General features: G+C 39.9%; 1 protein-coding gene across 4 annotated transcripts in view; it reads right to left on the bottom strand.

Annotated features, from left to right (window-relative positions):
* LPAR1 (lysophosphatidic acid receptor 1) overlaps positions 1-20,506 on the bottom strand; it is a 93,064-nt gene extending 72,558 nt beyond the window's left edge. The window contains exon 1 of one of the 4 annotated variants that reach the window (XM_067553207.1): positions 20,096-20,506. The gene's annotated coding sequence lies outside the window, so the exon portion shown is untranslated. Of the gene's footprint in view, positions 1-18,766; positions 19,001-19,527; positions 19,658-20,095 lie in introns of those variants that run through there. The other 3 variants (XM_067553203.1, XM_067553204.1, XM_067553206.1) reach the window with 3 other exon arrangements.
* Positions 20,507-23,701: the final 3,195 nt, after the last annotated feature.

Here is a 23,701-nt window from a genome sequence, read left to right as displayed (position 1 = left end):
CCAGTTAGTGGAAAAGATCAAAGCTCTTGCAAAGTTATCTATCTAAAGTTCCAGAACTGACATCATCTTGCATAAACAGAATTTACAACAGTTGAACGAAGAGCAACCAAGTAGAAAAAACATGGCCCCAATCTTGCAAAAACTTATGAAAGTGTTCAACTTAAAGCACACGGACTATTCACTTGCTTGAAGTTAACCACATGTGCAAGTGTTTGCAGGATTAGGTCTCATTTGTTAGCACACCAGGATGTGTCAATCTACCAACCCAGTATCAGCCAGTGTTTAGAGACATTTATTTACAGACATTATCTACATTCTCATTTCAGCAAATAGCTCTCTTTATCGCTCACTTATCAAGTATGTTGGTAACAAAAATCAAATCAGCATTTCCTCAATATATGTGGCCAGCTTTAGAAACCACAGAGGTTCTGTAATGTTACTTGACATTCCAATTTAGACAATTCCTACAAAATTCTATTCACTCACAACCCCCATCAAAAGAGGAAAAAATTCATAACTGAATTTGACAAGGTTTATGATGATGTGATATGAAGTGCCACCTCAAAGAATTTCAAACAAACAAACTTTTTTTTTTTTTTTTTAAGAGCCAACATTACTTTATATATTTTGAAATAGGGAAATCTGCAACATGCTATTTAGAGGACAAAGGTTTTCAGATTTAATGACCAGTCAATACAGATACATCTGAAAGCTGCAAAAAGCATATTGCACTGCACCTTCACCAGTGTAAGATGGCATTAGACTAGTGCATCAATTCAGGATTCGTGAACAGAGAATTAATTAATTCATTAATTAAAGAGGCCCATTTCTTTCATACATCCATTCAAGTCTCTTCTGAAGACCCCTTCTGACATGATATGGAAACAAAACTTGCTGACTCTCAGTGGCAAATTTGAGGGGTAATTTGGAAACAACTTATACAGCTTACTAAATTGTTTAACGACACGGCCTTATCAAGATGTGGTCAATCACCAACTGGACCACTTGCTCCGCTCTTCTTCAACTTGTGAGCTTCTCTGAGCAGGGACTGCACCCACCTTTTCTATTTAGCATGTGCCTAGAACGACGCAGGTGCTGCCTAGAAGAGTTAATAACTCTCCGAGATCTTATTAATGTAGATTGTATTTCAGTGTAGTCAGGCACGAATGAATTCATTTTATTCTATGACTTGTGTTATTCCATTAAATTTGGCCTGAGGGGGAAAATGGTTAGCTTGATTCCTTTACCAGACTTCATTACAGTGAATATGATAAAGGGATTTTGGCAATCACCACTATTTTCCTATTAATCACTATTTGAATATATTTTATAGTATTGTAATTAAATCAGTTTAACAGCAGCGAATCTGCAATTACAGTGTGGAACACAAAAGAAATTCCCTCGATAGCAAGGAAGGTAAGAATCTACTTCAGACATCCACAAGACAGAAGAGCCCTGCTTAGGTTTAACATGGCTCTACACCTTTCTTTAAAAGGAAGAGACAGCTATTAACTGTTCAGTATGGTTTTAAACACAACAAACGGTGCAAACGCCACACTTAAAAGATATGCAATATCACCATAACGTATCAGAATGAAGAATCTATTTTATCCCACACAAAACGTATCCCAGAGCCCTAATTGCCCTCAATTCCACTGATATTGTAGCGAGCAGAAGTGTGGTAAACAGGAGCTGGTTACAGACGAGTGCATTCTATTCCCCACTGATCATTTCCAGATAAATATGAAAATGGATTTCTAAGTTTTAGTAAAAGTTGTCAAAAAAGTCTGAGCAGGCAGTCCCAGAAACCTGAAAGACAATTTCGTCATCTCACCTAAAGCAACATGTAATGGAACAGAACTCAGCTGTCTGTTGTACAGTGAAGAACACCAAAACACAGCTCCATGATCTCCAGAGTCTTCACGCTCACGCACGCCTTTTCTTTCTTGTTAGTGGCACATCTCAAACACTGAGAGAAAGTCAGTTTGTAGAATAGAATGTGGGAAAACATTTTAAAAACTGAGTTCATACCATGTACCTAAAAATATACATGGCATTACGGTTTCGTAAAGTAAAGAAGGAGGGCAGGGAGTGAATCTATAAATTGAAACCTTGTATAAAGCAGCAGTTCCCAAACTGTGGGTCGTGACCCCAAGTGGGGTTGCTTCATCAGCAGATGGGGTAATGGCAATCCCGAGCGTGCAGAGGACGCCATTTTACAAAATGGCCTCCTCCACACAGCATGACCTCACCCACACCTCATGCATGAGGTCATGTTGCACAGCAGATGCTATTTTGCTCCACAAAACAGCACCCTGCATGCAGCATAACCTTGCACATACCATATGTGAGGTCAAGCAGTCCAGAGGACGCCATTTTGCAAAGCAAAATGGCATCCCCCTTGCAGCCTGACCTCGTATGTACAGTGCATGTGGGGTCACACTGCATAGAGGATGCCATTTTTAAACGGCAACTTCCATGCTGTCTGGGGTAGTGGGAAACAACACATCTGAGAGCGGGGTCATGCAGGGAAAACGTTTGGGAACCGCTGCTATAAAGGTATTCCGTAAAAAAACAAAAACAAACAAACACAAAAACAAACCCACTTTGGTAGTGGCCTCTGTCCATTTTCCAGAGGACAAAATGTCCACATCACAAAAAAAAGCACCAACACCGTAATTGGCACTTAGGAATTGGCAACCTTTGTGCAGTCTCAGCAGAGAGGTCAAAGACGGAATAGACACTGAAACTGAACTATTATCTCACTTCTGCAGGAGTTTCCTTTAGGTCATTGAGGCATATTGTCAAGGAATGAGAGGAAGCGTGCAGTGCTGTGGTCCAGGCTGTATCTCTACTCTAGTCTCAAGGGCGGTCAGTGTAGTACCTTTCACAGGAGCTAACTTTACAGAGACAAAATTAAAGGCAGACTCTAACCAAAACCCCATATTATGAATTTTGCAACAGAGTTTGAAATCCAAACCCGTATCCAGACCCGTAGTTTGCAAAAAGCCTCTCTCTATAGTGGGATGAACCGGTTATTTCTTAACAGCAGTACATGGTCAACTGCCACTTTCGATTTGGTATTAAATAATTGGGCATCTCTTTTCAGCTCATTTGACTTAAGAGAACAGACAATTTCTCTTGTAAGTGGCATTTTCTCCAACCAACTCAGTCTCTACCCAGATGGGTTTTTGCTTACATAACTCCTGAGTGGGCATCCATGAAAGTGGAGAATTTCTGAGAACCAAATCAGATTGTGTCTCAGGTCTCCTGCTGGTTTTCCCAATGAGATTTCTATCATGCTTACTTATTAAAAGACAGGCTTAGGAGATAGGACCAGACAGAAACAATGGGATATAAGGGACACTCCCCCTTTAAGAGTGGCTTCAATTTTACTTGGTTTACTTCATAAAACACTCGACATTTGCCCTCAAAATTATCCTTGAAGTCTAAACTGGGGGCCTTCCTTAAACAAAAATTGTACGTGTTCAAACACTAGTTCATTAAGGTAAAAAGCCAAAAGCATGTTATTAAAAAAGAAAATCAAATCAGTCTCCTTCCCTTCCACTAACCTTGCTTCCCCACACCATTCACTCAGACCTCAGAGATAGTTATTAAAAAGGGGCTCTGCTAAAGCTTGCAACTTCCTGTGGGTATAAAGGATTTATGTTTTCACTAGTCCAACCTTCCACTTTCACAAGATTGTGCAGATCATCTTCTTAATAAAAAAGAGATAAGTAAGAAGTTTACTGTGGTAATCTGAGGATGGGAACAAAGTTGTTTCCACAGTAGCATCCCTGGACTGGAAAACAATCAGTACTATGTCTGTAAAGATGTAACACATGGCAATTTCAATAAACAAAAAATACTCAGGTATGACTTTACAAAATACTTGGAAAAGCAACTACCCATGGTATAGCTGCTCTGTGAAGAGACCACCTTCTAAGCCAACCAATTTACTGTTTCTGCACAAATTAACCCCTGTATTTAATTTTGCACCATTCACTCTCTTCCTCCTTCTGCATCCCATCACTTGCTCTTTCTTGCTACAAAAGCAGCTCTCACTAGTTTTTTTTTTTTTTAAAGTACCCTCACATTCCATAATATTTTTCCACAACATGACAATCAACAGATGATCTCAGACTGAAGGCTGCTTTACATCATTTGCATTCACAGCTCAGCTTTTGCTCAAAAAATGACATCAGTCAAACCTCCTGAATAGGATCTTTGTGTTTAATCAGGGAAAGAGCATTGTCCTGGCCTCAAGCAGTAATACTGTGCGTACTATAAAACTGCTTTTACATCTTTTTCTGACCGAATACATTCAGCAACAAGTTTAATACAAAATGCAAAGAGACTTGTGTTTCATGCAGCCTCCATATACAAGCCGAATAGTTTCACGGACTCTGCAAAGATACTGGTTTGTCTGAAAACAGGCACAATTAACCGGTTCCTCCTTTATTGCTGTTGCTTAATTGGTTCTTTAAATAGTCATCTGCCTTTTACCTGCTAACTTCAGCAAAGCACCATAGGATAATCCAGGGAAAAGGCTCATTAAAGCCAGTGGGACTACTCATATAAATAAGGGTATGCAGGATCAGGAACCAGGTTCTCAGAACAATCTCATGTAAGAAGAGCACTCCCTGAAGAAACAGGGAAGAGGTCATTGTATTATAAGAAGAACACACTATGAAATATCATCTGAGCTATAATTCAAGTATTTGAATGAATTCAAACAGCCCTCAATATTTCACTCTCTCTTATACTGCAGGCTTTTCCATGTGTCTAACATTCCATTCACTTTGGTTACCAATTTTGGATGGACATATTCCCGGAAGTTTCATCACATGGCATATTCCTGAAGACTCCAGGACAAGCCTGGAGGATTGGCAACCCTACCATTCATCTGTCTCTGGACCCGCCCCCCATTCCTTTTGTATCTTTTTAGACAGGTGACTGCAACTGAACACAGTATTATTCCATCTGATTTATATAATGACACTGTATTTTGAGCATTCGTTTCTATCCCTTCCTTTATCAATCCTAATGTTGTTTTGACTGCTTCAGTACATAAAGAGGCTTTCAAAGCGCTGTGCATGATGACTCCTAGGCCTTTTTCCTGAATGGTTCATTTAAAACAGCATTGGTTATGGGTAGTTAAAATTACTCCTTTCCACGTGCATTATTTTGTATTTGTCAACAGTGAATCCATTGTATCTGTTGTTGCACTCTCCAATAGCACTGTTATGTCTGTCTGGAGCTTCTCATGATCAAATTAGGAGCATGATCCTACACCTTTTAAGTGTAAACATACTTTTGCCATTGACGTGAATTGCAGGAGGAGAAGGCACTAGGGATTGGATTTTCATAAGTGTTTAGCATTGGTTTTACACTGCTCCCACTGAAGGCAGCCAAGGATACAACTCCCATGGACCTCAATAGCAGCAGAGTTAAGTTAACAAATATCACTTCTGAAGACGCCACCCTAGATTTTTGAATTAGATATTTACTGTTTATTAGGACTCCCTGAATGCTTGAAACCATGTTCTTCCTGCAACATGTAAGCATACAATGGCTTGTTATTGCTGGTTATTCATGAATAAGAGAATGCTGGAACTGCTTTTAAAAAATACTCCACAGAAGCATTTTAGTAAGGTGATTTTCCCTCCCTCAAGAAAAGAATTAGATAGCAAGTAGTAGTAAGAAAACAAATCAGAACACTTTCCATGTATCTGACAATGTTCCTTTCAGATACATGGAAAGTACCAAGATCACCTTAGGAAAACGCTATAAATGTTAGTGGTAGCATGAAATTACCTTAAAAGTCTCTTCCGAATCATATAAACATCCCATCATGCATGCAGGAAGATAAACAATAGCATATCTGATTAAAGAAAAGAATTTTCTTGACTTTGTTTTCTGTGTACAAAACAATTACTTCCCTTCCCTTAGGGTATTAAACCAGATTTTTATCTCTAAGAATCCTATTTCCTCAGTAAGAGAATTTCAGACCTGAACAAGCTTTTTACAAGCTTTATGTAGCTTGAAGATACATTTTGAAAGGACAAACCCAGAGTACTTGATTTGATAAATGACATGAATTCATAACACAGTTTAGAAAAATGCACTTAATTGCCTTCTGAGACTGAAGAGTGAAATCCACTAACCGCAGAACACAGCAGTTCAAGTTTCTCCACACTATCCCAGTGTGCCTGAGTCTTGGCCTCCAGAAACAAAAGGGTCCAAACTAGTCCAATCTTTTTCATGTTCAGTCCTGGACTCTTCAGTTGAGAGAGCCAACATTCAGCTGTTCACAATGATGACCAGGTTCCTATCCCAAGCTGAGTTTCCAGAGTTCAAGTTTTTCCCTCCATAATGCATCTCTCAACACTGAACTTTGTTTACCATTATGTCAGCCATTCATCTAGCTTGGTTAAATCCCTCCTAACTTCTTCATAGTCTTTTTTGGACTTCACTAATCTAAATAACTGTCATCTCAAATTTTTCTACCTCACTGCTCAACCTTTTTCCCAAATCATTAACAAATACATTAAAAATATGGGACTTAGTACAGAACCTTTCGGGCAGCCTCCTGTTAACCTTTTCTTATGATGAGAATTGGCCATTTATCCCTATTCTTTGTTTCCTATCCCTTAGCCAGGTTTTGATTATTTACACAGTGAATGCAAAATTTTGGAGAAGCTCGTTCAGTGGCAAGGAACAGTTTAATTCTGAGCTTCTTAAAAAGGTATTGATGTGCTGTAATTTACAGGCTTTCTGGATACATTCAAAGAGTATCCAGGTTACGGTATGTTTGGAAATGGGATCTAAAAAGGGGCTAGATCTTGTTAGTAATTGTAGTAGCATGTAGGAGCCCCTATAGACCCAGGACCCAATTGTGCTTGGTGCTGTACAATTACTGTTCAGGCAAACCTTGGAATCAGTTAAGGAAAAATGTTCAATGTCTTAACTTCATATGATGGATGGTCCTTTCTCCATCTGGGGAGCTTAATTTTGTAATTTATTCATATGTTCAATTCAGGACTTTCTTTCAATGTCCAGAATTTCTTCAGCTTCCATTTTAAAAAATTAGTATTGCTCTGGTTCACATGTATAAAGGTGTCTTCAAAGTCTGCACACTGCTTTAGTGCATTTGCTGCTGCTTGGAGCTCTTCCCAAGCAATATGAGATGCTGGATTTGGATGCAGCCACAGAACACAGTGGTGCCTTCGTTCACGTTTGGAAGGCTAAAAAGTTTGTTTGCGGTGCTGTAGCCATGTTGGTCCCAGGATATTAGAGCAACCAGATGGGTGAAGTAGTAAAACCTCTGTGAAGCTCGAAAACTTGTCTCTTTTACCAACAGAAGTTGGTCCAACAAAAGAACCTCATCCACCTTGTCTCTAACAAAAAATTGTTCAGTTTCAATGTTGCTATGGAGGATTCTGAGGGAAGCTATGAAATAGACAGCTGACATATCAGTTGCGTTCTTCTGCTTAGGAAATCTTTGAGCTGAGCTCATGTAAATATCAGTGAGAAAAAGTTAGCTCCTACAAATAAACTGTTCCATTCTTCTTGTGAACAGTCCATAAATTGGATGTGATATTTTTTTCCTTAAAATTAATTTGTTCATAGTGTTACATTTGTAAGCTTTTTGGTGCACAGGCTCTCTCTTCCTGTTTGGAGTACCCAGCACAACCAGCCATGAGTCCTGAACTGAATCCTCCAGATACTATTGCAATAGAAATACGTGTAAAAGGTGAACAGTCTTTCAGAACCCCTATTTTGAGTCTACTGGTTTTTGCAAATCGTCCATAGAAATAGCTCAAGTTGCTGTTTGGTCATTTTAATGACACGGTCTGGTTTTTGTTCTGTGCCTCAGTGACCTAGCCATTGCAAACATAGGGCCACTGAATCTCCCGACAGGTGCATTTTAGAGGAAGAGATGAAGCAGAAATGTAGAGGCTTATGACTTCTTTAGGACAATTAAATATTTTACCTGTTATGTTTTTTCTTAAAAAAAAATGTATTTGGCTACGTATATCCACTCCAAATTTAAAGGTGGCTGAGCTCCTTCTTGAGTGAAGGAGTAAGAGAAACTGTATAAACCAGACCTATCCGTTGCCTCTCTACAAAACTTTACCATCAATTTTCTCGTCACATGCACAGATATTGTGTGCATGTTATTTAGATCTCTAACACTAAATAAATGTTTTTAAAATAGGGTGTTGGAATGAGACTTCTGCTATGAACATGTTCATTTGTATGCGTATTTGCATGCCTAATATCTCCTCCCCAAATTTTCATGTGAACAAAAAATTGGTCAACCAGATGTTCACAGAAAAACAAACAAAGAAGGATCTGAACACGATTGGCAGAACTGAAGAGTCAGATTTAGTGAAGGTGCATGTGAACAACTCCGAAGAATCAGTCAGTGAAGGGAAATGAATGGACAGAAAGTTCCTGCTTCCCTTCCAGCAGCTAAAAGGAAGGACATGAGTTAGGGGACTTACATTTTATCAGACCCATACCAATTTGGACCAATATGGAAGCCTGTGCCCCTAACTCTTTTGGTGGTGGGCTTGTTTGGTGGAAGAGATAATTGTGCACGTGTGAGGGATGGGGAGAAGGCTTTACTTAGTTACAGTGGTGTCTTTTCCCACCTGAACGTGTTGGTTGTAAGCAACTCCAGAATCCAAGTTGTTGTGGAACTACAGCCAAGTGGGATGCAACACTAACTTTGCTTAAGGCATAACATGCAATAAATACCAGGCAACTACGGCTACTGTCAGTTAAGCTTCAATGGTGCGCATGTTCCTTTCTGAATGCCACAAAAAAAACCCCAACAAACACTGTTTCAACAGTAAGAGGTACTTGATAACTTAGACCCCTGTCTCTTTTGCAGTACCCTGTTTAAGTCACAGAGGGGGAATCAGCCTGGGTGCAGCGGTTCAGTCACACAGATCCCATTCAGGGCCACCTGTAACCTGCAAAACCAACTGTCTGAGGCAATTTTAATTTTTTTCCCCGGATCCCTAGGATTCTTTTGCACTCTGACCGTATCTTCACAATGAAAAAACGTTTCTCTATAGTGCTTTACATTTATGCTTTTGTTGAGGACTATCAGAACATCATTCTGAAGTGCATGCTTGTGTGCTTGAATATCTATCCATGCAAATGTTAACTGAATCCCAGGGGAGAGTTCGAGGTAACTTATTTGAATATTTTTAAATAGTTAAAAAACAGTTACAGTAGTTGCCTCTGGATCTCCCTGCTGATATTTTTAAATATCTTTCTTACCCTTTAAAATGTTTTCCCCTCCTCTCTTGCTGTGTGAAAGACCCAGGCAAACAAGAGGGAACTTATTGACTATACTGGAAAACAGTGAAATCGACTACGTGTGGTGCTGTCAACTAAATAGCACCAGTGTTACAGCAGTGTTGATTTTAAATATGACCGTGTCCCTCCAACTTACTTTTCTGTCAGACTTACAGTTTTTCTCTTGAATTCCATGGCGAGCATCTTCCAAACTTTCTGATCAGAATGTTTGCCACTTCTGTCTATCCTGTGTAATTTTAAAGTTGGTTTATCTGAGAGCTAAGATTTTTTGGTTGGGTGTATACTAAAAAAAAAATGTTGTCCTTTTGTTGTTGTTGCTACCTAATAATGGCATGATCGTGCAAGTCTTCAACATGTACGTAACTTCTTTACACACATAAATCACTTGCTGATTTGAGCATTGAATCTTTTTTTTTCTTTTTTTTTTTTTTTTTAAAGTACCTCTTTCAAGGACAAGCTTTGGAAGTGATCTGTATTTAAAGATCCTGAATGACTAGCATGACCTTCCTGAGACTGAAAATGAAAACTGGACTCCCGCTTCCGCTTTCTAATAAATATTGTTGGCAACTGCAGCTTCTTTAACATTCCTGAGACAGCTCATACCTAATCCGCTATGTGTACTCCTCCCAAAATGCGGCTTGGGGCACAACTGGCTTAGTCATGGCACTGAATAAATTAAAGAAAGCAACGTGGTGGGGAGGGGGCGGGGATGATTTCCCTTTAGTCTGCTTTTGATCTTTAAAAATGTTGCTAAACCAGTCTTAATTTTCAGTCCGGTATTATATCCAGGATTTATAAGTGCCCATCAGCATCCTATGAGAGGAACAGAAAATAAAGAAAATTTTCATTTATCAGCCTTGGGATTTTGGTTGTTCTGGGCCACTTGGTTTGTTGGCCTTGTATTGTGCCAAAGATCAAAGGTATGATCTTATTTCTGGGTCGCTGCTGTTCATCAGATAAGTTTGTTTGTGGCCTTGGGTGGAGGGAGGGACATGAGAATAGAGAATCTAAACCCAGTCGTTAAGATAATTCTTCTTTATTGTCAATTGTTAATTCTTGCCAAACTTTAGCCAGCCTAACTACACAAAATACAGTACTGCAGAGATCATTAAATGAGTAATTAACTGACCAATGCAAACGTTAAAGTAAATTGCACCAGAAAGTATTTTTTTATTTCCAGTTTATTTTGAGAGGTTGATAAGGTTTACAGCATCTGCAGTAGGGTGAGCCTGAAACCCATTAAAGAAATGTCTTGACAGTCTTTAATATACAGCTATAGCAGGGAGAGGTTGGCAAATGTCTATTTAAGATAACACCACTTAAACTCCCATTTGCACATCATGGTGAGAGTCCATGTAAATCTATACTCAACTGTTACATTTCTAGTTTGGAGTTTGGCTTGTTTTAATTCTGGACTTCCTTGACTTCATCATTTCCAGATTATTGTATTTTTTGGTAGTTTATTCTGCCTGCTGATTGAACAGCTGTTTGGGGATGTGGAAAGAGATGTGTATTTGCTTTAACTGTGCCCCACCTCAAAGTTGTTTAGAGAATTGTGATATTCTGTTATCATGCAGATGTTTGATATCTAGTGAAAAGGATACAATCTAATGTTTAAATGCAAAGTGGCTTCAAAAGAATGTCAGTGAACTGTTCATGTAAGAAAAAAGAGTCTCTAACCTGTGAAAGAAGCATGATTTCTTTTCCCCACTATTTTTCTTTGAAAGGTGGTATTAAGAGTGAGTTTGCAAACTTTATAAGCTATTATACATGCCAGGTCTTGCTGCTTTTCATGCAGGGAAATGTTGGATAGGTGAAAGAACTTCCTGATCTCCTCCCACTCTCTCTGTGTGTGAACATTTTACACCTTGAAGTATGGGATTTGTTTGCCTTCTGGTGTCTTAACTCTGCATAGAAATGAATGTTGCTAATGGTAAAAATTCTCTTAGAGTCTTCGACTCAAAAGCTGTAGGTGAAAATTTGACATTTTTCCAGTGAATTCTAGAGGCTGACTATGTTGTGAGCAGTATTTCATTTATTCGAAATGCATTACCCTTTAAATTGCACTGCGTTACCTCTTGTTTTTGGATTATGGGTTAGGGTAAAAAATAGTAACTGATCAATTTTTCCCTGGCCATTCTCTTGCAAACACTTTAAGCACATTAGTTACTTTATTTTCACAAGTATTCCCATTGAAGTCAATGGAGGTTGGGGGTGACCTGTACGAGCAAAGTTGCACACTTGTTTAAGCGTTTCCAGGACTGGGACTTCAACTGATGCTGCAGACCTGTCTTCAATGAGCTATCCATGGTGACTCTGGAAATTTCCATCCCCTCTCTACCCACTCCATGTTCCTTGAAATCTAGAGACCCTCAGAAGATATCAGCAGTTAGGATATGTTTTTAATTACTTATTTTGGAAGTATGAGCAGCTTTTTGAAAGTGCCAGAAACTGCTGCAGATTCTGGAAGCAGCACAACACGATAATGCATTTTCTGTCTTCACTGCCTTTTATACAGACTACCAGTTTTTATTTTACGGTAGCAGGCAACTGCAGAAAACAGTGACTCCCTTCAATCTGATTGTAGGAAAGATACTTCGTTTCCTGTAATGAAGTTCAATCTGTGCACTTTGTACAGCTTTGCCAGCGTAGATGGAACTCCAGGAAATTTTTTACAGTCTGCTACCAATCAAAGCCTGCAAACAAACTAAGTAATTCAAAAGATCAATGTACATTTTAGTCATACTACATCTTTCAGGGCATAGTCTCTGTAGTTAAATCACAATCTCATAGGTTGAGCAGTTTGTGTGTTGCCTTCTTGCAATGTGTTTGTGTAGTTTGGTTTTCTTATTTTCCTCTTGTCTTCTCGGTGGTTTCTTTTTCTTCAGGTTTACATCTGACTAGCAAAACAGTGTTGAACAAAAATGTTCATCTGATCTGATTGAATCAGTAATATCTGCATCTCCAACTGTTACGTTTTCTTTTGTTTGTTTCATATGATAGTGCATTAATCAACAATGAAAAGGATGTTGAAACGGACTAATCTGAAGAACAAGGTTCGTCTTTTGTTGAGTGTCAGTGAAATATGGGGGACAGACATTGAAGTAATCTATTCCAGGTTAGCTGTAGTTGAAATTTCTTATGAATGCAAACTTGAGTGAAAGCTTTCTGGAACAACTATTTCTAGAGCACATAAGAGGAGAGGCTATTCTCAAATAAGTCTTATGTTCTTTTGATTCTGATGCTATTCTGACCTGTTGTTTATGTCCGTAACCTGTCATGCAAAATCTTTTATACTCTAGTAATTAACATGAAGTGTAGAACTATCAAGTAAGCACTACAACATGCTATTAAGTTTAAAGCAATAAACATTGCCTGGGGTAATGTTACCAAATTGTCCATTTACATCCTGCATTACAGCTTCCTTACCACATCAAACCAACACCCTTTCCATTCAATACAGCTCATCTCACAACTACTTACACATTGCAAAAACCACACCTAATCTCTCTAATGAATCACTCAACTCCTACCTGTCCCACTGCCTGTGTTGTTGGAGAACCACAAACTACGCAAGAAAAACCAAGCTCATATAATTTACCTCTCTGTTCTACTACCCAGACAATCAAAAGATGAGTCCCAATGGTCTAGGAAGATACAAATAAAAAAATCCTCATTCTAGTCCACACCTCAATATCTGAATAATGGATACTGATATAATTGGTAAAATAGAATCACAAATTTAAAAAGTTATGTCCCTTGAAAACTTAGCTGATGCAAACTGAAATACTGTATTGCTTTTTGTTACCCACAAAGTGTAATCATGAGACCATTTGTTCATGTGCTGGCACTGCTGGCTGAAAGTAGCAGTAACAGTTTATATATATATATATATATATGGAGATTCAACTGCCAAGATCAATTCCTGAACCCTTCTAAAATTCCCAACCATGCAGATAGACATGAAATTTGCAGGCCTTTGCATTCTTTTGCACCAGCGATTTAAGTCATTGATATTTGTAGTCTAATACAATACTTGTTCTGGAGGGAAAGGAAAACTCAAACATATATGTATATATATACACACCTCAAACAACGTAGCAACATTAAATCACCACCAGTATCACCATTAAACCTGAAACTACAACTCAAAACGAAAGTTCAGCAAGGCAATTCCATGATTACTGTTCCTGCATCAATGACAGAAGATTCAGCTGCATAGTACTCTAGGCAAGACAGATCAACTGAAATTCATCTGGAACCTTTACATGCTAACAAACAGGACAACTTCAAACAAAGAAGCAAGACATGTTATGCCCGCATGTTTCTGCAACAGGAAGATGAGGATACAGGTTCTCTTTCTCCCCACATGCACACCTTCAAATAAAAGAAGTAGTTAATGTGAGCTATATAGTATTAACTGGACACTTCAGGAAGTTCAGATATAGCATACTCATTGCTAAAGTTGATATTTGTGTTAAGCTCAGTAATATTAAATAGCCATAGATATATAGTAGAAGTTATAATACGTTGGTCTATATATAAAGTGAGGATTGAATCTCTAAGTGCAAAACTCACATGAAGCTTAACTATGGGGTTGCAATCAACATCTCCATAATAAAAAGATAACACCATAGACTTTTTTTTTTAATCCAAACAAGAGCCAGCCATCTTCCAATGGCCAATAATTTCCAAAAACTGTCTTTGCTTACTGCTACCATAGGACAGGCTGCCAACACATTATTTTACATATCCTCAGCCAAAAGGAAAAAACAACACTTAAACAATGGAAAATAACATATATTCCCTTTGCCAAATTTTACCATTCTCTTAAATCTCCAAAGTGTTATGCGGAATGGCCTCAATTTTGATTTCAATCCAACTTTTTTTTTTTTGATTGCTCCTGTGAGTATTACAGTATGAGGTATTTTCTAGCAGACAAAGAAATTAATGTAGGCATTAAACAGTGTCGGAAATTCACGTTGTGCAGAGGGGTTCATACAGCACTTCAGTCTGTTAAACAAGGAGTAAGTGGGACTTAAGTGATGCATAGGCCTCCTGCTAGCTGTATTTCAGTCCACATGACTATCAAGCTCACCAGCACCCTTTCCAGTAAGCTTTAAGAAAAAAAAATCACTTCAGAGAACTTTGCCTGTTATATTCCTAGTCAGAAGCTTAAAGAAGATGCTGAACTTGCAAACTTTTATTAATGGATAAGATAGCCTCCAGTTTGTATGTAGCATGCCAAATACAAGTTAAAAAAAATTCCCAAATGCTTACTGGGTTCTAAGATGTTTAAAGAACTTTACATTGGTACAAAAATCTTTACCACTTAGTTCTTATTGCTACAGAGCCCAGTCAAACAGCGTTCCCTCGAATGTCATTTATAGTCTCATTTTTTTATGTAACTGCAAACTGTTTTCTTGTTCTCCGCTCATAATATTTCCACCACACAGATTATCTATATAGCAGCTTGTATGAGAATCACAGGCTATGAAGCAGCAAGGAACAATGCTTGGCCCTGTATTTCCCCATTAGAAAAGGGAGTATTTCTAGTCAGGAAACTTCCCTGATAATAATTTTAAAAATAAGCGTCTTCACATTTGCCAATACAGGATTCTGTCCAGGCCATTCATCCTAAACAGAGTCAGTGGCAATATCCACACCAGATGTCTGCACACACTGTCAGAAAGAGGAACAACGCGCCTACCGACCAGGATCTTTTAACCTGAGCAGACACACAAGTCTATGGGTAACATCTTTGTCTGTCAGAAGTAGAACATTTGTTTTCTTTTTAAAAAGAAATTCTAATTCTTCTTTCCTCTAGAGTAACCACCACTTGAACTAAACTACTCACAGTTTTATATCCAATACATTTAATTGCCTGCATTGTGGAGGTCAAAAAGAAGGCAAACTTTCTAAGAAGAGGATGCAAGACATAGAGCGTGATTAACAAGTTGTTCCATGCACAGCAAACTGTATCTCTACAGAACTTTGACTAGGCCATATTGATTTTAGAAACAATATTGTTCCACCATTCAGAAAAGCAGAGCAATGGCAGTCTGAAAATGGAGTAGACAGTTGAGAAAGGAGCACATACAAATTGTTGTCATACAAAATAGACTTTTCAGGGTCAAGTTACAAATTTGTAAAATAGTATCCACATTTTTAGGAATAATAGGAACACATGACCGCAGCAGAACATATTTTAATTCTACAGCATATGCTTCAACCCAACACTCCCAAGAAATTGGAATCTAGGGATACTGTTAATCAGTTTGGGGGCGGAATGGGAACAGGGAGGAAGAAGTGGGCTGGAGATATTAGAGCAGACTTTTTTCGTAGTTTCCCCTGCATCTTCACTAAAAAACAACACAAAATACTGGACCTGTTTCACATGTTAACATTGGTTTGCTATAACAAGCGTGGAAACAGTAAGAATATACTGGCAATATTTCCACTTCTTTTAAAACAGTTATACCATAAAGTTTAACACAGAAAAACATAACCCAAATCCCTTGAAACAAAAACAGCAGTCTTTTTTCCATGGAGTACTACTTTCCTTTCTGGAAGCAATCTTGTCTTCCTCATTGTAATTCTAACTTTGGGCCTGACCCAAAGTACACTGAAGTCAGTGGGGTCTTGCAATTGACCTTAATGGCCTTCAGATTAGCCCTTTAAAGTTCCATATTTTTATGAAAAAATAGTTCCCCAATAACTTGAAAACTTTAACTACAGTTCTTACCCTGCAATATTGTCGAATGTCATGTTTATACAACATTGCTTAATAGCATATGCAGACACACTGTTGCAAAACACACATGGTGAAAGTTGTATTTTGACCATTACTTAAAATAGCTCATGAACAGATTTCTTGGGAAATAATATGGATTTTTTTCCCAATCAGAATTTAATTCCAACAGTTAAATGGGTGTGCCAATCCCAGACTTCTTCCATTCAAAGGGATGATATCTTGAGATTAAAGGGACCCTTTCAATTCAAAATCTAATCAACTAAAAGAGTAATAGTAGTAGTTTCTGCTAATATCTGCAACCATATTATCCTATTTTTAAAAGTGGTTTTCTCTCTTTTGTTGCTGTTTAAAAGACTCTCACAAACAAGAGAGGAAACTGTGACTATACTAGGGGAAACAGTGAAACTGACTATACACAAGGAGTTAATCAACAAAGTAAAGGGACTGAAAAGAACAGACTTTTTTCAGTTATATATTTCTTATTTTGGTATTATTTGTAACAACTGTCTGAAATTTTTAGACAGTGTCCCTTAAAAATACATACAGCTTTCGTTCCCTAAAGAGAAACAGCTAAAGTTGGCAAACCCAAACTATATTTTCATTGCCATTTTTCAAAGACACCAGTCCCACTGTGTAACTATTTCATTCCTTAGGCTTCTTCTAGGTGTTCCTGCCCCATCAGAATCAATTATTTATGGAAAGTGGACATGTGTTTTCTTAAGACACAAAACTTCACACCATATTTTTTTTGGGGGGGAAGGGAGCTATCTTCACATATAATCATTCACCATATATAACTTTTGCATTTACCGCTAGAGCATTGTAATATGTTTTATGAAAAGATAGCACGGTGACAGGACACCACATAACACTGCCAAGCCCCCAGCACTTAAGATTTCTGATAGTAATATCGCACATCTGGAAGTTAATGAACAAAACATCTGGGAACTGAAAGACAAAATAGTGAAACAATTCCAAGGAGGAAAGCTGCTTAAAGAAATATTATTCTATTGGTTTAAACGAGAGACTTATATTTAACATTGGCCATGTTAAGTTCAATCAGAGACTTCACAAAACCCTGTTACATTATCATCAGGCCTTTCTGAAGCAATTTGCCCCTCATTAGGGTACTCTGTGCTGTTCATCACCACTGTGTGTCTGCCCTATTTAAACCCTATGTAAATGTTTGGTTCCAAACAATTTCTCCTTCAACTCTGCATTATAGATTTTCTAACAAATTTCATCATTGTGCTGACTGTAAGAATGCTTAACAGTTGTCCAATTTTCTCTTTGCATTTCTTAGCATGAAAGCAATTATCCTTTATATTTACAATGCACTGCAAAACTGCCCAGTGACAAACGGTTTCATCTTGACTAGATCTCTTCGCACCTCTTAACAAGAGTTCCTTGTTACCTACTTGCACAGATCACTGTTTCAGTTTTGTAGCTCACAAAAGTTTTGGCTCAGAAGGGGTTTTTCATTTTTAAACCATCTGTTTTGAAGCAGAGGGGAAAGGAAATATCACTAGTCACTTTTCTCCTTAAGTTTTTCATCTGTAACTCCCTCTGTGTAGCTGGTAGTTACTGACTCCCTGCAATAATTTTATATTAACAGTTAAGCACCCAATTTCCACTACCCCAACAATGAGCAAAATTAATACAAGTGAACATCACATCGCTAAATCAACAAAAACAAACAAACAATCAAACAAAGAGAGGGCTCTCTGAAGTATATATGTACATGTTTTCTTAATTATTTTGGCTAAATGCTGAAATGAACAACCACCACCCAAGATCATATATCGCTTATAGTATTTGGTATAAAACAGCAGCTGCTTTTGAGTCATTTACAGGTTTGTATTAAATACAAATCTGAAGTATGGACCTATCAAAGAGTTTATATAATTGTGTATTTATAAATGAAAGCACAGTAACCAGTTCTGTATTGAGACTCAAACTAATGTCAGTACCTATCTATTGCTGAAACCACTGGAATATTTTATTTTAATGATACAGTATACTCATGCTAGTACAAGGCTGCATGGCATGCAATTTTGACTGCCAAATTGAAACATGATTCTCAGACCTTATTAACTCATTTTAAACCAAATGGAACAATGTAACAAACCTGACTTGGCATAAAAAGATTATTTTTCCTTCTACAGATCCAGTCACTTTCTTTTCCAGTAGTTTCATCAACCAGAAGTCAACTCACAGCCACCAACATTTTAAACAAAAAAGTACAGAGGATTTGTTATCTACTGAGACTCAGAAGCTGTATTTTCTCAAACTTTTCAAAGATTATAGAAGTTAGGGGGGAATCTCAAAAAAGTTTCTCCTTCTCAATCAATAGAAACCATGGCTCTTTGTAGGAGAAGTCAGGGGACATAAGAAAACATGGAGAAATGCAGCTCTTTAATCACGGGAGTCTATGATGCAAGTGGTTCATATCAACGGGAGATGGGGAGGAGAAATATTGATAGAAGAGCTACAGAAAAGAATCTTCTATTGCATAGCCAGATTGAGAAGTTTCCAAGTCACCACAAAAGGGGAGGCGGGGAGTAAAGAGGAAGAAAATAAAGGGAGGGAAAGGAACAGAATAGGTCTCTCTGTCTCCTGTTCCACCCTGGTTCTACCCTCTCTTTCTTACTCCTCTTTCCTCCTCCTTTAGTTTACCTTCAACTCTTCTGTCTTCAAACTTTCCTCCAAGTCACTGTTCTCTCACTCGTTCATACTTCTGCAAATGCGTTCCCATCTGCTCTTCATTCATTGAATTATAGTCCCTCCTCTTGTCCTTTCCTTTTACAAGTTCCACTAGAATATATATACTGAAGCTGATAACTTTGGCAATAGGGTTTCAGTTTCTATTGAGTGAGCTTTTCCTTTAAATGACTGACAGGAAAAAAAGAGGTGGCAACCACTTAACTAGTACTTTTCAGTCTGCGTGTGCGTGTCTGGTATAAAGAAATCCAGAGGTCTGGTATAAAGAAATTGCATGGAAAAACTGGATTGGCCCTAAGCAAATCAATGCTGGCAGCACTATTAATGTCCATTAATCAAACAAATGACCCCTATTTATTCCAGGCAGATTTAATTGTTTTGATAATCATGTTAGTCAGGAACAAAAGACTCCTCTAACAAGGACTGCCCATTAAATATGATTAGTGGTCAGCTATTTACAGGACAATACACTATATAAAACACACAGAGTGCAATATGTGATACACACAAACACCATGCTGTCTATATTCCTACCTGCACACCCCAATATATTAAGCAGATCCGAGACTGAGAGACCAACATAGAAAATATAGGTCTTTATTTTAAGGGTGTCTGAATTAATAACCACGCTGGCAGAGACTGGTATGTCAAGTTCTCAGCAGCATGGGCGCTCCAGGCAGTGAAAGGGTTAAGCACGAATGGCTGGAACATCTCACCTGCATCAAGCACCTCAGCTAGGATGGAAGTAATAAGTCTAGGGGATCTTCCCCCTCGGACATCAAAGGCCATATGGCAGCAAAGACAAGACACACCATAAACCATCAGAACCATATTCCAGAGCAGCAAGTCCCTCCAATGCCAACCTCCCACTCAAACCGACAGCTCCCTCCCTCCCTCCCTCCCGCCTTCCACTTCCCTCGGTCGCCGGGGGTTAAAAGCCAGGCTGCGGCTGGAGTCGGGAAAGGGGAATGAGGCAGTGGAGGGGGAAAAAAAACAAAAATCAAGCGAAACCATGATTACCCTGTAAGTCAGGATCGGCCCGGACTACGACCCTACCAAAACAAACAAAGCCCTTGGCTAAACAGAACCCAGCCTGATTGAAAGCCGAACGCGCCAGCCGCTCTGGACACGGACACGCGACGAGCTAGAGCTTCCCAGCCCGCCTCCGGCGCGGAGCGCTGCCGGCCCCGGGGCACACGGCGCTGGGCGAGGCGAGGGAAAGCCAGGAGCGGCTGGCCGGGCTGCGGAGAGGGGCGAGGCGGTGGGACACGGTCCCGCAGTTACCTGCACTGGCCGAGCTGGCCTCCGCCTGCAGACAGACAGACAGACGGACGGACGGTCGGGACCCGTCCCCCTGCCCCAGCGCGCGCCCCTCCGCCCGGGGCCGGAGTCCCGCTGCAGCGCCCCCGCCCCGTCGGCTCACTCGGCGGCGGCAGAGCCGCGAGGGAGGCGAGCCCCGGCGGGCGGCAGCGCCGGCACCATCCTCCGCCTCCTGCCGGCCGGGCGCCGCTGGGGGGGGAAAGGCTCCGCGCGGCTGAGCTGAGCTGAGCTGAGCAGAGCCGGGCCGGGCTGGGCTGCGCCGCGCCGCTCTCCGCCGGCTGCAGAGAGGAGGGGCGGGTGGGGTGCACCGAGCGCCCTCCTCCGCACTCCGGCCCGGCCGCCGCAGGCGTCACCCTGCCCGCCCCCCTGCTCGTGTTCCTCCTCCCCACCTGCCCCTCCAGCGGCCCCCCCCCCCAGAAACATGCTCCTCCTGCCAGAGCCGGGTGCCTCCTTCCCCCACCTCCGCCCCCCCCGGCTGCCCCATGCAGCGGATCTCTCTGCCCCGTGGCCGGCAGCCTCTCCTCTCGGCCACTCGCCCGTTCCTCCTTTCCCTCCTTAGACCCTCCATTTACTAAACCCAGCCTCGCGGTCTGCCCTGATCCCATTCACCCCCCACCCCCCGGACCTGTGTGTACACTTCCCCAGGACTCAGTTTTCATTTAGTTCTTCCAGTTCTCTCCCCCCCAGCCCCCATGGGTCGCGCACACTACAGTTCAGGCTGAGAGGGTATGTCTGTCAGCCGGGATTGGTGAAATGAAGAGTTTCCTTAAAGCGAGGCAGAAGCTGCTGATTTCATTATCATTAATTGGGGGAAGGGGGTAAGCCCTTGCTTTGCTTTATTATAAAGCCAGTTGCCTGCCTCGCCCTCCTGCCCTCTCATTATTCATAAAGACTTCAACTTTTGTCCACAGACTTTTTTTTGGACATCTATCTCCTTACCTTTCCCCTCCTTCACAACACGAAATCCTGATCTGCTTTCCTCCCTTTCCATCCAGTCCCTTGGCCTTACTTCATGTAACTCATACTCCAACACAACTCGCCACTTCACACACATACTATCTGTTTCGTTTTATAATCACCCCATTCTCTTTCTCCCTCCTGGCATCCCTTGGCTTCTTGAATCCCTAAATCCGTTTTCTTGCTAGTAGCTTCCAGTTCCTTACCCAGCAACAAAGAACCCTGCCTGTTTTTAAATCAAGTGCAATTCAGTCCGGATTTATTATATCAACAGATTAAACCTTTATGTGCATTATTGTATACAGCTTGCAAGATCTCTTGTTTTGTGTAGTCAGTTGGAGCAGACACTTCTCAAAGACTCTGCCATTGACCCCACTGCATATTGTCTTCTAGAAATCAGCTTTTTCCATGTACTCCTGGGAGGTACATTTATGAAATAATGAATCTTGCTTTCCTATTGTGTTCCAAAATGTATTACAGCAGCACCCACCGTTTAGGAGTTGTGTCAGCATTTCATTGCACACTCCAGTCCTGAGGCTCTGTCAGTTACATGAGTGTAAAGGGAGAGTAACTCCATTATTACAAAGTTTCAAATAGTTCATACAGCTGGTGTAAGAGTCAGAGAAGGATTAGGATCTGATTTTTTTTTTTTTTTAGATTGGCGGAAATTATTTTAGGATGACATATAGGCAGAATTTTTCCTCAATATTCACATTCATGTACGCTCTACACTACAGATAGGGCTGAGAAGAGTTTAATCCTCACCCCATTTTCAGCACTTGTGACTTTGAAAAATGGGGGTTGAGGCAGTTGGTGGTTGACAAGGGTAGAACAGCCTACTTCAGACAGGGGCTGGATACAGGAAAGGGGGTGAGGGTGTCAGGGCTGCTATTATAGTTGAGAGCTAAAACAGATTCTATTGTCCTTCAAAAGCTACAGCACATTGTGATCCATATGAAACAATAGCATGTGAGGATGATATATCTTCAGTGCACCATTAAGCCTGTGAATCTGCAAAAGCCAGGAAACTCAGCATTAAACCTCCACCCTTTTCCAAAGCATGTCCCAAGGTATGTGTGTTGGGGGTTGAGCCCTGATAAAATTGTTTTAACAGCTGAGAGTGGGAGCTGAAGAGGAGATATTCAGCAAAGTTTTGTTTCCAGTTTGTAGTTTAGAGTGTAGGTTTACATTCACGTGAAATTCAAACCAGAATTTGGAGTTGGTAAAACTGTATAAAGAGTGCAGGCCAAAACCCAGGCATCCAAAATGGATCAGGTTTTGCACAACTCTGCTTATTCGTACAATGGATAGTTTGAAATAGAGTCTTTTTATGACTTGACAGAAATGCGCTATTATTTCAGCTCCGTATGCTACATAAAAGAGGTTAAATGTTTCCAATGTGTAGGCTTTTTTGCCATAAGCTTTTACTGTCAAATAACTTATTTATATGTATTGCAGTAGCACCTAGGGGCCCCAGTCATGGACAAAGGCCCTATTGTGCTAGATGTTATACACACATATAATGGAAAGACAATCCCTGCCCCAAAGAGTTTACAGTCTGGTGGCTACAATGATGAGGTTCTGTTTTGAAAGATTCTATAGCTTTCAGAGATATTCCTTATATTTAAAAGAAGGAATACCGACAAAATCAGCAATACCTCTGAAACCTACATATACCCACTGTAAAGTGTATCAGTCGTTTCATGTAGAAAATATTTCTTATTGTGTTTCCAAAGGAGGCAGAAGACAACACAACTAACTCTTTAAATTACATCCATCTTTGTGTACCATCAGTATAATAGTAATCTAGACTCTAAAGTCAAAGAATACTGATGACTTATGTTGTGGGTTATTACTGTTACAAAGATCATCACCAATATTAACATAAGCAGATCTCTGAATGTAATATCTAGATAACTCTTTGCTTTAAGGCATTAAGAAGAACACAGCACTGTTGGTCTATCAAAAATACTAATTTAAATTTTTAAACAAAATTGTACATGGAATTGCATGCCTGCTTCACATACTGAAACTGTGCTACTGAGCATGCAGATTGCATATCGGCATAGTGAAAAGTACAGTTACACATTTAACTGGCTGTTTGCATGCTGAAATACTTGATTTGCACACACAACCATGGTAACCCTGTGCATAAAATCTGCATTCAATGACACACTATACCCTATGTCCAGCCTTTCTACAAGACTATGATAAATTTTGCATGAAGTAGGCCTTGTTAGGTATCATTTGAAAATTCATAATCTGCTGAACATTATTGTCCTGGTAAAATGTGTGGCAACATTGCATGTAAAGTTATAATATTCTGCTATATAACATAGCTGTGACATGTTCCCAAGTTAGAAAAGCAGGCCCAAACCAGTTCTTCAGAGACAAAAGGCATATTGATGCTCCAGCAAGCTATCATCATAATCAAATGAACTATCATGGACTATCACATGGCTAAGCAGCCATTCTTTGGCAGGAAGAAGGGTCCAAGCGAGAACTTTACATATTGGCAATGGAATAGTTGGGGGTTTTCTGTGTAAACAGACTGGCTGTCACCTGAAGCCCAGCTGGAGGTAATCTTCAAAGAGGGGAGAAGGGTATAAGAAT

This window comes from Emydura macquarii, unplaced genomic scaffold (genome assembly GCF_026122565.2).
Source record: "Emydura macquarii macquarii isolate MOO-44397 ecotype Brisbane River unplaced genomic scaffold, CSIRO-AGI_Emac_v2 contig_1451, whole genome shotgun sequence".
In the NCBI taxonomy this organism is placed as follows: domain Eukaryota; kingdom Metazoa; phylum Chordata; order Testudines; family Chelidae; genus Emydura; species Emydura macquarii.
Note: the sequence above shows the minus strand (reverse complement) of the source record. Positions and strands in the feature narration are given on the sequence as shown.